Source organism: Ursus arctos, unplaced genomic scaffold (assembly GCF_023065955.2).
Source record: "Ursus arctos isolate Adak ecotype North America unplaced genomic scaffold, UrsArc2.0 scaffold_4, whole genome shotgun sequence".
In the NCBI taxonomy this organism is placed as follows: domain Eukaryota; kingdom Metazoa; phylum Chordata; class Mammalia; order Carnivora; family Ursidae; genus Ursus; species Ursus arctos.
The window spans coordinates 71668926-71682568 of record NW_026623056.1 but is presented as its reverse complement, the minus strand read 5'-3'; the positions used below and the strand labels follow the sequence as shown (position 1 = coordinate 71682568).

The 13643-nt window shown below is 37.3% G+C and overlaps 2 pseudogenes; one reads left to right on the top strand and one right to left on the bottom strand.

The window, feature by feature from the left end:
• The window catches only part of LOC113256966 (magnesium transporter NIPA2-like), a 70946-nt pseudogene extending 68090 nt beyond the window's left edge, over positions 1-2856 (bottom strand).
• A 3323-nt stretch (positions 2857-6179) lies between these two features.
• LOC113256973 (heterogeneous nuclear ribonucleoprotein D-like) lies at positions 6180-12896 on the top strand (annotated as a pseudogene).
• Positions 12897-13643: the final 747 nt, after the last annotated feature.

The following is a 13643-nucleotide window of genomic DNA, read 5'->3' as shown; positions in this document are numbered from 1 at the left end:
TTTATTGAATTTTAAATATTCCTTGCATTACATAAAAACTATAATAGAAATATTTTATAATAACCAAGAAGGGTCTCTAATGTCTTCATATAAAAAATATGAATTGATTAAACCTGTAAGAAAGGTAATAGAAAGATCTTGTTTTCACATTGTTCTAAAGAGTCCTCCCCAGAAAGCATTCAGATCAATGTGGGGATCACATTGAAGTATGTTATAACTCAAAAGTCTAGAGCACCATAATATATCCATATTATAGGAGCAGAAGTAGAGGTGACCTTTTTAAGACTGAAGAAAAATAATTAAGGATCATGGGATCATTATAGAAAGATAAACGAAGAGTATAATTGTGCTTTGTCCTTGCTCAATATCTGGGTTAGGTCTTCCCGATAAAGATTTAAATTTGAATGAAAATATGTGGTTTAAGGCATAAGGAAGATGTAAGGGGAGAAGATAGTAAGGGATCTTTGGAAAACCTTATTTTACTGCTTAAGACTACATTCCCATCTGCCCTGTAAGGATCCTTCCTTCTTCAGGAAAAGTGATGGACTTAATGACTGTCCCTAGCGTAGCATCATATGCAACACCTAGGCCATTCTCAAGAAATTATCTAAGTATGTTACATCAATGGGAAGGAATAAATCATGAGAATTTTTTTTTTTTTTTTTGGTTTTTACATCTTGTTCCATATTATGAGAAGTTTTGCATGCTTCCTATTTATAAAGGTTTTGATTAGAGAAATAAAAGATGCTGGTTATCAGTGCTCTGAAAAAAGAAAATAAACAATGCTATGGATGAAATCCTCAGTGTCAATCATGTCAGGTATAGAGAAGTGCAGCTGTTCCCTGGGCCTGAGGCTAGACGCTAAGAGGCAATGTCTTCTGTGCTTGACTATGAATGAACTTCTCTGGGGGTGTGTCTTCAAAGACAAGGAGGAGGTGGAATTATTGAGGGAGGAAGAACTTCCTCACTGCTAATATTTCTGAAGAAAAATAATTCAAGAAAAGTTATTTAAAGAGCAGAAGGCTAAGAAATTAGGGTGGCTAATATCAGATAACTATCTTAAATATAAAATAAAAAGCCCCTGTTACTTAACTCTTTGGAATAGTATCTGTCCCTTAACAACTGAAATTATCACTCACTGATTGATGAAAAGAGACAATTTTCTTTAGGGCATGGCAAAGAGAAGCCTGTTTCCTTAGACTTATAGAGAAACAACAATAGCAAGCAACTAAGGAAGAGACTTTCTGGGCAGTGTGTGATTTGGGGAGAGAATAATTCTTTAGGATACTCAGATAAGAAAACTTGGGGCACTGATGCCTCCATCAAGACTGAGACCAGAGGCTGACAGATAAATAAGTAAGCAAGTAAGCTTTCTCTTCTCTTTTTGTCCTGCCTCAGAGTGGTCTGTTTCCTCTCTCTCCCTCTCTCTCAACTTTTCTCTCAGAAAGACACTGGAGATAGATCATAGATACATAGATACATAGAAATAGAAATATCTAGTCATTGCACAACGAAACAGAAGAAAGATATGAACTATGAAAAATTAGTGAGAAAAACATTTATAATACCCTTTAAACTAAGTGCTAAATGAGATATAATGTCCTTTGCATGTTGGTAGAATTTCTTTCATTTTCCCCTTCTCCACCACCCAACCTACCCCAGGGAGTTGCTCTCTTCCCAGTAAAACTTTAGCAAGATAAAATGTTAAGTAGTATACGTAACTCAGAGGGAAAGCCATGCTCTATTACTCACCAAGCAGTCCAGGGATTTCAGCAGGACCAAGTGTGCTCAGATTCATGTGGTTTCCACAAGGATTTTGGAGGATTCTCCACAAGAACAGATGTGGTACATGCATGTAGAGAATATTGTGAGGATGTAACTCAGTTCTCTATCAATAGAAAAGCTTCTCTTTGGAAATTGGTCCATTCCTTTGGAGACAGTGGATAGGGAAATAATAGAATGAGACAGTTTCTACCACTCTTCCACAACCTGCTCATGTAGGTTTAATGTGCATGAACACTTAAGATCTGGTTTCTACAAAAAAATAAATAAAAATAAGGGAGCTCTTTTTTTTAAATAAGTGTATAGTAAACAAGAAACAAGTAATAGCATTTACTCCATTAATCACAAATTTCCCACCTTTTTTCATGAAGGAAGTGTCATGTACAATCTACGCGTTTTTCTGGTGATGCTGATGGAGGGATGGATAGAAGTGGTTGCCAGGGGGCTGGGTGTGGGGGACATAAGGAAAAGTTGGAAAAAGGGTACCAACTTTCAGTTATAAAATAAATAAGGTCTGAGGATCTAATGTATAACATGGTAACTCTAGTTGATAGTGCTGTATCATGTAATTGAAATTTACTAAAAGAGTAGAGCTTAAATGTTTCCACAACATCAACGGAGAGGGTAAATATGTGAGGTGATGGATATGTTCATTATCTCGATGAGAGGAATTTTTTCACAAAGTATGCATTTATCAAAGCATCACACTGTACACTTTAAATATCTTATAATCTTTTTCAACTTCAATAAAGCTGGAAAAAAAAAGAAAGTAGCAGCTGGCAATTGGCAACTTCTCTCAAAACATGATTTGGATGTTCACTGGCCTCCATTTTCAGGTATTCATTCCTTCATCAAGTCTTAAAGCATCTTTAGAACACATTGACTGTGTACCAAAGCAGGGCAATCTATGAAGAAACAGAGTCCTTTTAGAGTGATTCCCCTTCTGTTCGCATAACGTGCGATGGGAGGCCTGGCAGCCTTGTCCATCACCCACAGGGTTATTAAATCAGAAGCAATAGGCCGCATGAGATTTACTTGTGAGTCTTTCTCAGTTGAAATTAGGGCTTCATTCATTTCGCCTCAACTGCTTTAGTTTTCTGAACAGTAAAGTGTTTAGTAACACCAGCAGCTGAGTAAAATCTTGAGGGAATTACTTGCTAACCAGTAAAAGCGTGTTACTTTCACTCTCTCATGACAGTGCCCTTAAAATCACAAACTGGATACTCATTTTCCATTCTTAATCAACCAAGATAGAACCTTCACAGATAAGCAATTTTTTCAGAAATCCCCACTGAGGGTGACATGTGAAAATTGATTAGACTCGATGATTATACCCATATAGGATTGGAGTGAAGGTGGAAAAGTATAATCTTTATTATTTCAAAAGCTCACACTTAATTTAGTCCATTAATGCTAGTCAATTTACTCAATTAACATTAATTAACAATTTATAAATGTCTTTGACAGGTTTGAATTTCTTATTTATTGAAAAGCACTGCTACCTAATTCCTGACTGACTTTAATAAATTTACATATCCAGGGAATATATAATCCTGAGCAAAGTAATTGCTTTTATTTTTTCGGGAACTGTCTGCCATCTTTGAAAACATTTTAGTAAATAAAAGTGCAAAATAGAAAAAGAAACTTGATTTTCAAAATGAATTTTATTGTAATTAAAAGTTTTCCTTTTTCTTTCTTTTTTTTTTTTTGAGAATACTGGCTGGGGACTTGTTCAGATTCCTTTAACTATGATGGGGAAGAAGGTCCGGTACACCAAATAGCTGAGGCCAGTCAAATGGATTTTACCAACTTTTAATGTTTTCACATTTTTTCTTGAATGAATAGACCTCAGTTACACAGAAGAGAATTATGATCTTTAGTTCATGGCATAGTGTCGCACTGTTCCAAATGAGCCCTCTTTTACTTACCAGGTGGTTGGTTCATTTATTTTTAGTTATATTATGGTCCACATATGAACTCACTATCCAACAAGAACATCGAAAACTTGAGTAGGGCAGAAATTATGGCTTTGCCAAGATATTCAACCATAACTTAACTAACATGAGGCAAAATGGTACTGGATTTATTTTTGTTAGTATGGAAACCTTAAAAGAAAGCAAGGATAATTTTAGCTGGAGAGAGACTTCTCCTAGGTAATTTGCAAGCATTCCAGGCATTCCTGGTTTGTTGTAACAGATAATGGACCATGGTCACAGCCTGTGACTTCCATCTGCTTTCCAGAACAACAATAAAAAAAGCAAAACAATTACTTGAGGGGTGTTCTGGTTTCCAAGACTATAGGAGTGTGATGAGTATCTCTAAAAATTTTCTTTTTTCAGGCAGTAGGTGGAGGACAAATCCTTTCTTTATCTTCTCTGCAAAAGATTATTTATAATTTGAATAATTACTTCCACACTGCTGCCAGCAGGTGACATATATGTTGTTGTTGTTGTTGTTTCCCAAACTTAGATCACATTTACTTGACCACTGCCATAGACCCTATCTTTTTAGCAGTGCTGCTGTTAGTTTGTAATGATAATGCCTTACTGTCACCTCATCTTTCTATCAGAGTCCCCAAAAATGATGAGATTTTTGTTCCAGCTCCTGGCACTAGCCTTAAGGAAAAAAAAAAAAGAATGAAAGTTTAATTTTAATTATATACTGTAATATGAAAAATGTAGAAAGTTTAGAGAGGCTCTGAAAAGGAAAAAAAAAATCACGCAATATAGCACCTGGACTGAGACTGTTAAAACATAAGTCACATCATTTCACTTTAGTTCTCCAGTGCTTCAATGTTTCCTCGTTTCTCAGACAACAAACTCTCAGTTCTGACAATGGCTTAAGAGGGCCACGATGATCTATACTCTTTCTCTTATATTTCTGACCTTATCCGTCTAACTCACCAGCTCTCTCATTTTCCCCCAACCACACTGGCCTCTGCCTGTTCTGGAGTCCACCAGGTGGGATCTCAGTGCAGAGCCTCTGTACTTTCTCTTCTCTCTCCAGACATGTGCTCATCTCAGGATACTTGCAAGTGCTGCTCCCTTGGACTGTTACCCTCTACTTCCAGAAACCTGGCTGTTTTGCTCGCTCTGTCACCTTCTTTACCAAGGTACTCAAATGTTATCTAGTCAAGAAGGCCAAGCCTACAGTTCGATTTAAAATTTCAGTCCTGGGGCACCTGGGTGGCTCAGTAGTTAGGTGTCTGCCTTCGGCTCAGTGCGTGATCCCGGAGTTCTGGGATCGAGCCCCATGTCAGGCTCTTCCGCTGGGAACCTGCTTCTTCCTCTCCCACTCCCCCTGCTTGTGCTGTCTCTCTCTCTCTCTGTCAAATAAATAAAATCTTAAAAAAAATAAAAATAAAATTTCAGTCCTATTCCTATGCCCCACAAATGCAAATTTTCTGGCTATTATCTTTGTCAACTTTAATTTTCTTCTAAAATGCATTCCCTTCTGACGTAAAACAAAACTGACTTAGTTTTGTTTATGGTCTCTCTTCTTCCAACTTAGGACAAGAAGCCAGGACTTGGATGCATCCCCAGTGTGCAGAGGAATCCTGTCCCATAGTTTCTACTCAATAAACATGCAACTAACACTGTTTATACTTTATCTTTAAGTATTATCTTCTGAGATCGTTTTCCTGCCATGTACATTGTTATTGTTTATCTCTCAGTTATTGCTATCCAGTTCTCCATAAGCTGCCCCCAGCCCTCCTCTCTGTACCAGATAGGAGCACAAGTCAGATTTGACAAAGTTGCAGTATCCTGCATCTAGTTGGTAAGGAAGGATTTGCAAGTCTAATGTTTCTCTGTGCCTGTGGGCCCATTGTCTGACAACTTCCCTCAACATTTGGCAGCATTACAAGCAACAATTCCAAAACTGACACCACTCTTAATCCCCCACTCATCATAACTATTGTTGTGAGGTCTTTCTGCCTGTCTGATCCTTGGGCTTCGGCATTACATGGAACAAGTTTCTCTCTCTTAATTTTCTGGCCTAGAAGGGAAATCAGTCCACTATCTGCCTGCTTGCTTGGGCCACACACGCCATGCAGGATTTCTTTCGGGGATTCCCCCGATGCCTGATGATAAGCACAAATTGGGTTGGCTCCTGCCCAGCTACACGTCTGAAACTGTTACTGCTTTTCCTGCTCCAGTCCTAAAGATCACCCCTTTCAACTTACATTTTTTATCTAAAATCAGTGCTTTGAACATTTTGGAATACACGAAGTTGTTAACATGATTTTTTTAAATGAAAGCAAAAGAGAAAAGTATGTGATTTTGATAGAATTTAAGTTTGCGTCTATTATGGATAAAGTCCTGCTAAGAATCTTTGGGTGTGATTTGGAAAGATATGAGTCCCTGGGGCCGAGGTCGGGGCTGTGATATAGACAGGGGATGTCTCCAAAAAGCCAGAGTATACAGGTAACATCAAAAGGACAACAGTGCTTTCCTCAGGGGGAAGCATACACTACCAAAAGGCAGACTATCACTGCTACGCTAATGTGCTTTCTCTCTCTCTCTTTCTCTTTCTCTCTCATGTCTCCTGGAATTGTGCTAGTGCAGAGCTGTGCTGACATTACATCCAATGAGCGGGAAGAGGAATCTCTGTCCATTATGTCTTAAATGATGAAGACATTTTTGTGATAAGGGCCTGTACTAGTCTAGTCTGTCTGATAATAGAGGGTAAATTACCTCTTTGACAGAAAAGCTTTCAATCATTTTGGGTAAATTCTCCCTCCATGGCCATGAGTTTCGCCCTAAAAATAGGAAAGAATATGAAACTCTGTACATCATACAAAGCATTACCTTTATATATTTTTTTATCTTTTAAATCTTTGTTTAAAGATTATGTGGATTAGATACATAACGACTTCTGAGTTTTTACCCCTGACTTTTGAGAGACATACATAGAAAAAGATGGATGACTAATAAATTCAAAAGTTGTTTTCAATCTATTCTTGCTTTGAAATATAAAAGTATCAAAGTATGGAACAGTCGCATGGGCATGTAATGTTAAATGGACCAAATTACTTAATGATCCTCTTAACACATGCTTGTGTAATTCAGACTTGCTCCTGTAGCTCTTCATAGTTTATACAGTGTATGGAATCTTAATCTCTTCATTACATCATCAGCATTCAAGATAATGAGGTTTTGACATATTTTAAAGGAGGTAAATCTAATGAAGAAATCATATACACAAGTCAAATTACATTTAAGATGTTTTCCTACTTATCACTAGAATTAAAGGTGTAATTTAATATGGATTTTTGATTAAAAACAGATGGTTCACATCTGTTCCCCAAATGGGGGGGAAAAAAGCATTTAGCTGAAAAGTGTAAGTCACTGAAGTAATATCTGATGAGGAAGATATGCTGAATATAGTTCGATTCTGTGACCATAGATAAGTTCTGTTATCCGTTCACTCAGAGAGTAAGTAGAATAAGAATAAATACATTTGTGGAACAGTCTCCTCACAGGAATTATCCCATGCTGCAAGATGTTCCAAAGGTCAGATGTACTAACTTTCAGGCAATGCCACCTTGTCCAAGTATGCATGGGAACTTCGTAGACTGAGCCCAGGCAAGAACCTAAGAAGAGGTTGACAAATTTGAGGAGAAGGTGATGTGGCCAAATAGATTTTCAACTTGCTTTTGGGGAAATGAGGTTCTTTAAGAGACACAGATTCTAAGGTGGACCCTGTGATTCCTGCTGCTTGGTATTCACATCTTTATGCACCTGTAACTTCCTCTTCAGTGTGGCAGGCCTGTGACTTGCTTCAATCCAATAGAATATGGCAGAGATGAGAGAGTATATGTAATTACATGTACATGATTATTTTGCATAAAACTGCAACACCCATATTGGGAAGAAACTCTTCCTTGTTGGCCTGGAAGAAGCAAGTTGCTATGTCCATATCAAAAGGCAAGAAGTTGAGGGTGGCTAAAAAAATCAGCAAGAAATATTGGATCTCAGTCCAGTAGCCCCAAAAGAAGTGAATTCTGTCAACAACCACATGTATTTGGAAGTAGGGTTCTTCCTAGGCAGGCCTCATAAGAGACTGCAGATTGCAGCCTGGCCATCACCTTGACTACCTGTGAAAGATCCTAATGCAGAGTACGCAACTAACCAAAGACAAAACTGCTGACCTGCGTGCAGAGAGCTTGAGATGATAAATAGATGTTATTTTAAGCTTCTGAATTTATGGCAATATTATTATGCTGCAATACATAGTTAATATAACCATTTTTTGATCCACATTTCATAAGATGTTCCTTCTTACTAAAGAAAGGCAAAACATGCAAAATTGGCAACGATATTACAGGAGCAGGTGAACCATTGGAATGGTTCAAGGCGACACAGAGACGTCCAGCTCTGGCCCTTCAGGAATGGTGATAAATGATTTGTACAAAGGTAATACTGCTAAAAATTATGTAAGAACCGATGAGAATATAACTTATTGAGCTTAACAGGGTGGTATCTTGAAGGAAATAATTGTTCTTCTTCATTGGTTCAATTTGATAGTACATCAAGGATAGTGAAGGTGCTTAGGAAGCATTCCTGTGCTATAGAGATTATGAATGCAACATCTTTGCAGGATGCTAAGATATTGTAGGAGTATAAGGAGCACTATTCCTGAAACTAAGAGGCCACATTAGTGTTAGAAGACATCACCTTGAAACATAGATAGTCATATGACCAGGAATATGTTCCAAAAGTATAGCTAATGTCATAATCTTAGATAGAAGACAGGAGCCAGTGATGCTAATTGTAACAATGAAAATTCTTATCTGGAAATTATTACAATATAGAGTATAATAATTAAGTTATGGATATATAAGAAAATGGAACATTAATTTATCATATATTTATCCATTATAAATTTTTTGATTTGTTGCTATAAGTTATCCATTCTGTTGAAGTTAGAGTATCTGCAAATTATTTTCTGGATTGTAGAATCAATTACAAATATGTTTTCTCAAATATATGCTAATACAGGTTTTTTTTTTAAGTCAGGTTAAGGATTCAGTGAGCAAGTGTATGAAAATAAGAATTTTCTTTTTTGTCGTTTGTTTTAATATTATTTTTTTAATATTTTATTTATTTGAGAGAGACAGAGATAGCAAGAATGGGGTGGAGAAGGAGAGGCAGGCTCCCTGCAGCAGGGAGCCTGCCACTGGGCTTGACTCCCGGACTCTGGGATCATGACCCGAGCCACAGGCAGATGCTTAAAAGACTGAGCCACCCAGGTGCTCCAAAAATAAGAATTTTCTATAGTGCCTTTTAACTTACTAAGTTCTTATGGATTTAACCCATTTCTTTATGGAAATCTCATGTCTGTAAGGTACAATATATCATTTTCTTCTTGTTATTTTATTTTCAAATTCTCCGTTATAGAGAATACCTACAGCTAATGGAATGATGTAAACATTATCCTCAGTGTAATTTCATAACTCTCAGCAGATAAGCATTAAAGAGTTTTCCTCTACAATGGCAGATGGCAGCATGTTAGATAATTGTAAATTATTAAGAATTATACTATGATGGAAACTAGAAAGAAAAAGAAAGTGACTGATAATTTTGTTGAGAAGACAAAGAAAATGAAGACTGAATTTTAAAAATCAGAAGCTGTATATTGCTACAGTATTGACCAAACTATATTTTTTGAATTATCATTCAACACAACTGGTCAAACTACACAACGGGAAAGAAAAAAAGTCCTGCAGAGATCGCAGATGACAGCCCAGTGCACAAATTCCTAATCAAATCACCACCATCTGCATAACTTGTGATCAAATCTGCTTTGGCATTTGGCTTTTATCTCCTCAAGGATATTAGCCTTAATGCACAGATACCTTAAATAGAGAAGAATAATGGATTTGCAAATGGAAAAGAATAGCATGACCCACGGAGACTCAGAGTCAAGAGCTATGTTTATTATTATTATAAACTCTATTTCCATGCGTTTGTGACTGTCTCCCAAGACTTAACTGATTGCATACAGGATGGGGATGATGTTCTGCATTCTGACTCCTCTGTATTACCAGTCAGCTCATAATTGATAAGTGCTAATTAACTGACTCACTTGCTAAATACTGACTGGAAAACACAAGGAATAATCTTGAGGTCAGGGAATTATCTATTTCTGGAGTATATACAGGGTACTCCCTTGTTTCTTTCCTACTCCTCTCCAAAACACATCTAATCTATGTACTTAAAAGTTTATTATGTTTCTTTCCTTATTTAAAAATTCTTGTACCTAGATTGGGGAAATATGCTGAAATGCATACATGTCAGTAGTAAATTGGATCTGCAGAGATCCATGATATTGTAGTTCATTTTGACATGAACAGAGCCAGATACATACAAATACTCTTAAACCTTATATGTTATTTAATGCTTTTAAATTATGTAACGGAACCAACTTAATATGCCTCATAGAAGCCCAAAGCAGGAATGCATGGGAATTTAGGAAGATACTGGAACCAAGCACTGTAAAGCTCTTGGCCTTTCTCTCTTCTCCCTATTTCCCTATCTCTTTATTTATTTTCCCTTCTAGAAGTTTCTTTGCTTCCCTAGACCATGTGACAAATATGCTTGTCTGTATCATTACTGAGGTTAGGTGTTATAATTTCAGGCTTGTGAATGGACTAATTGCTCCTATTTGCAAATTTAGGGACATAGAGGACAGTGAACCAACTTGGAAAGGTATTCATTGCTGGTGCAACCAGCGATGGCCAAGAGAATGAGTCAAGGTGGAATATAATGGCTCATAGCAAATTTCCAGAGAAAGAAGCAGCCCAGCTACAGCTTAATCTTAGAATATGATCTTAATCAAGAAATATCATTCCACTGCTTTTGTTTTTAGACACTGCTTTTCCTTTCGTCAATTTAAAGAAAGGTAGTAAATGTTTAAACCAATTTTCATTTGTGTTCAAAACTCTCAGTCACTACAACCAACTAATAATCTATGTTATTTCAGATATTTAATGTCAATTAGTAAATGAAACGTATGAAAGACATCTACTACCAGTGGTGTGCTAGATCCGGCATGTGCCTGCTAATGAGAGCTGGTCTTACAATTTGGTTGTAAAATATAGCTGTTCTTGAAAGTTAAATTATATAAACTTGCATTAATTATTTTTAAAGATTAATTAATGCTGAAAACTACATCAAAATTATTTAAGTATATTTTATTATCATATATGCTCTTGAGGTTATTTTATCTATTTCATCTATATGGGGGAAATAAATAATAGTGTACTACAACACGTCTCTTTCCAACTTTGCATTCAGTAATATCACATTGTTAGCTCAAAAGTGGTCATTGGGGGGGGGATTGATATTCAGACAATAACATGAGCAGATGTTACAATCAGGGTTTTTGTTGTTGTTGTTGTTTACCAAGCTTATTGTTTAACATTTATCAGCTTAGTGTATATTAGTCTCTAGAGGTATGGATTATATATTTTGGGTCTTCACACTGTGGTTCTCTAGAGATAGAGGGATAAACTGAAAATCCCAAAGAATCCCAAAGTTGGGGAAAATGACCTGTTTTGCTTGTTTCTTTTGCTTGACAGTGTTGGTACCACTGGTTTGCTGAGTGCTCAGTGCAGTGTTATGGGAAATGTGGGACAGTTGTTTGAGCCAGGCTAATGTTTATTGGACTTGAGGTGGGATACAAGCAAGAAAGTTCTGACTGAACATTTGTCTCAATTGGGGAAGGTGTAGACTGCACAATTAAAACAGATCCAGTGGGGGCGCCTGGGTGGCACAGCGGTTAAGCATCTGCCTTCGGCTCAGGGCGTGATCCCGGCGTTCTGGGATCGAGCCCCACATCAGGCTCCTCTGCTATGAGCCTGCTTCTTCCTCTCCCACTCCCCCTGCTTGTGTTCCCTCTCTCGCTGGCTGTCTCTATCTCTCTCAAATAAATAAATAAAATCTTAAAAAATAAATAAATAAATAAATAAAACAGATCCAGTGACTGGAAGATCAAGAGGATTTAGATTTGTGCTTTTCAAAGATGGTGCTTATATTGATAAGGTTTTGGAATGGAAGAAACACAAACTGGATGGCAAATTGATAGACCCCAAAAGGGCCAAAGCTTTAAAAGGGAAAGAACCACCTCCCCACAAAAAGGGTTTTTTTTGGGTAGATTGAGCCCAGATACTTCTAAAGAACAAATTAAAAAATATTTTGGCGCCTTTGGAGAGATTGTAAATACTGAACTTTCCTTGGATATGAAAACAAATAAAAAAGGATTTTGTTTTATCACATGTACAGATGAAGAGCCAGTCAAGTAATTGTTAGAAAGAAGATAACATCTGAGCCCTGGATGTTATATGTATGTGATGAATTGCTCAATTCTACTCCTGAAACAATATTACACTATATGTTAACTAACTAGAATTTAAACAAAAACTTGAAATTTTAAAAAATAAAAATAATAAAAAATAAAAATAAATAAATAAATAAATAAATAAATAAATAAATAAATAATAAGAGCAGTTAGCATCACATTGGTTTTAGGAAGTGTGAAATCAAAGTTGCACAACCCATGGGGCGCCTGGGTGGCACAGCAGTTAAGCATCTGCCTTCGGCTCAGGGCGTGATCCCGGTGTTATGGGATCGAGCCCCACGTCAGGCTCCTCTGCTATGAGCCTGCTTCTTCCTCTCCCACTCCCCCTGCTTGTGTTCCCTCTCTCACTGGCTGTCTCTATCTCTGTCGAATAAATAAATAAAATCTTTAAAAAAAAAAAAAAAAAGAACAAAGTTGCACAACCCAAAGACGTATATAGGCAGCAGCAACAAGAAGGTGGAAAAAGTGCTGCTGTTGGCGGACAAGGTGGTACTAGAGGCTGTGAATCAGCTCAGGGCTGAAACTGGAACCAAGGGTCTAATAACTGTTATGACCAAGGATATGGAGATTACAATAGTGCCTATGGTGGCGATCAGAACTCCAGCGGCTATGGTGGCTACGATTCTACTGAGTGTAACTGTGGGAACTATGAATATGGCCAGAGATATGCAGATGGCAGTGACCAACAGAGCACTTATGTCAAGGTGTCTTGAGAGGGTGGCAATCACCAAAACAATGACCGGGCATACTAAAAGAGGACTTTGGAGAAAACCACTGGTGATTGCTAAAGTCTCCCATCTTGCAGGATGACATTGAAGACTGGTCTTGTGTTGATCGAAAATGATTATTTTGTAAAAGACTTTGCAGTGTACAAGACACAACGGTGTCCAACTGTATATAGCCGCCCATTACTTCTCTTTGTTTTCACTTTGTCTTTTGTTATCTGTGTTATGACTGGATTTGGATTTATGTTTATACAAATTTTATTTATATGATGTCACATTAAACCTCAAATAAATCCTTCCTTATGTGATTTTTTTTTGTGTCAGGTATTAAATACCTCTGTAAAAATGTAATTTTATTTATTTATTTATTTTTAAAGATTTTATTTATTTATGAGAGAGAGAGGGAGAGCGTGCACGAGTGGGGGGAGGGGCAGAGGGAGAAGGGGACTCCCCTTCAAGCAGGCAGTCTCATGCAGGGATAGATCCCAGGACCTTGAAATCATGACCTGAGCCAAAAGCAGATGCTTAACTGACTGAGCCACCCAGGCGCCCCTGTAAAAATGTAATTTTAAATAAGCAATAATTAAGGCACAGTTTATTTTGTAGGGAGTATTGGTCCATATGGAAAAACTGTGCTCCTTTATGAATAGCCGACGGTGTCACCTTTTGTCCATTTTTGTCAGATGTATTCTGTGCTCGAAGGCTTTATTTCCCTGTTAACGGAGGTGTTCACCACACCTTTAATGCTCCCCCTCTATGTATCTGGAGACCTTG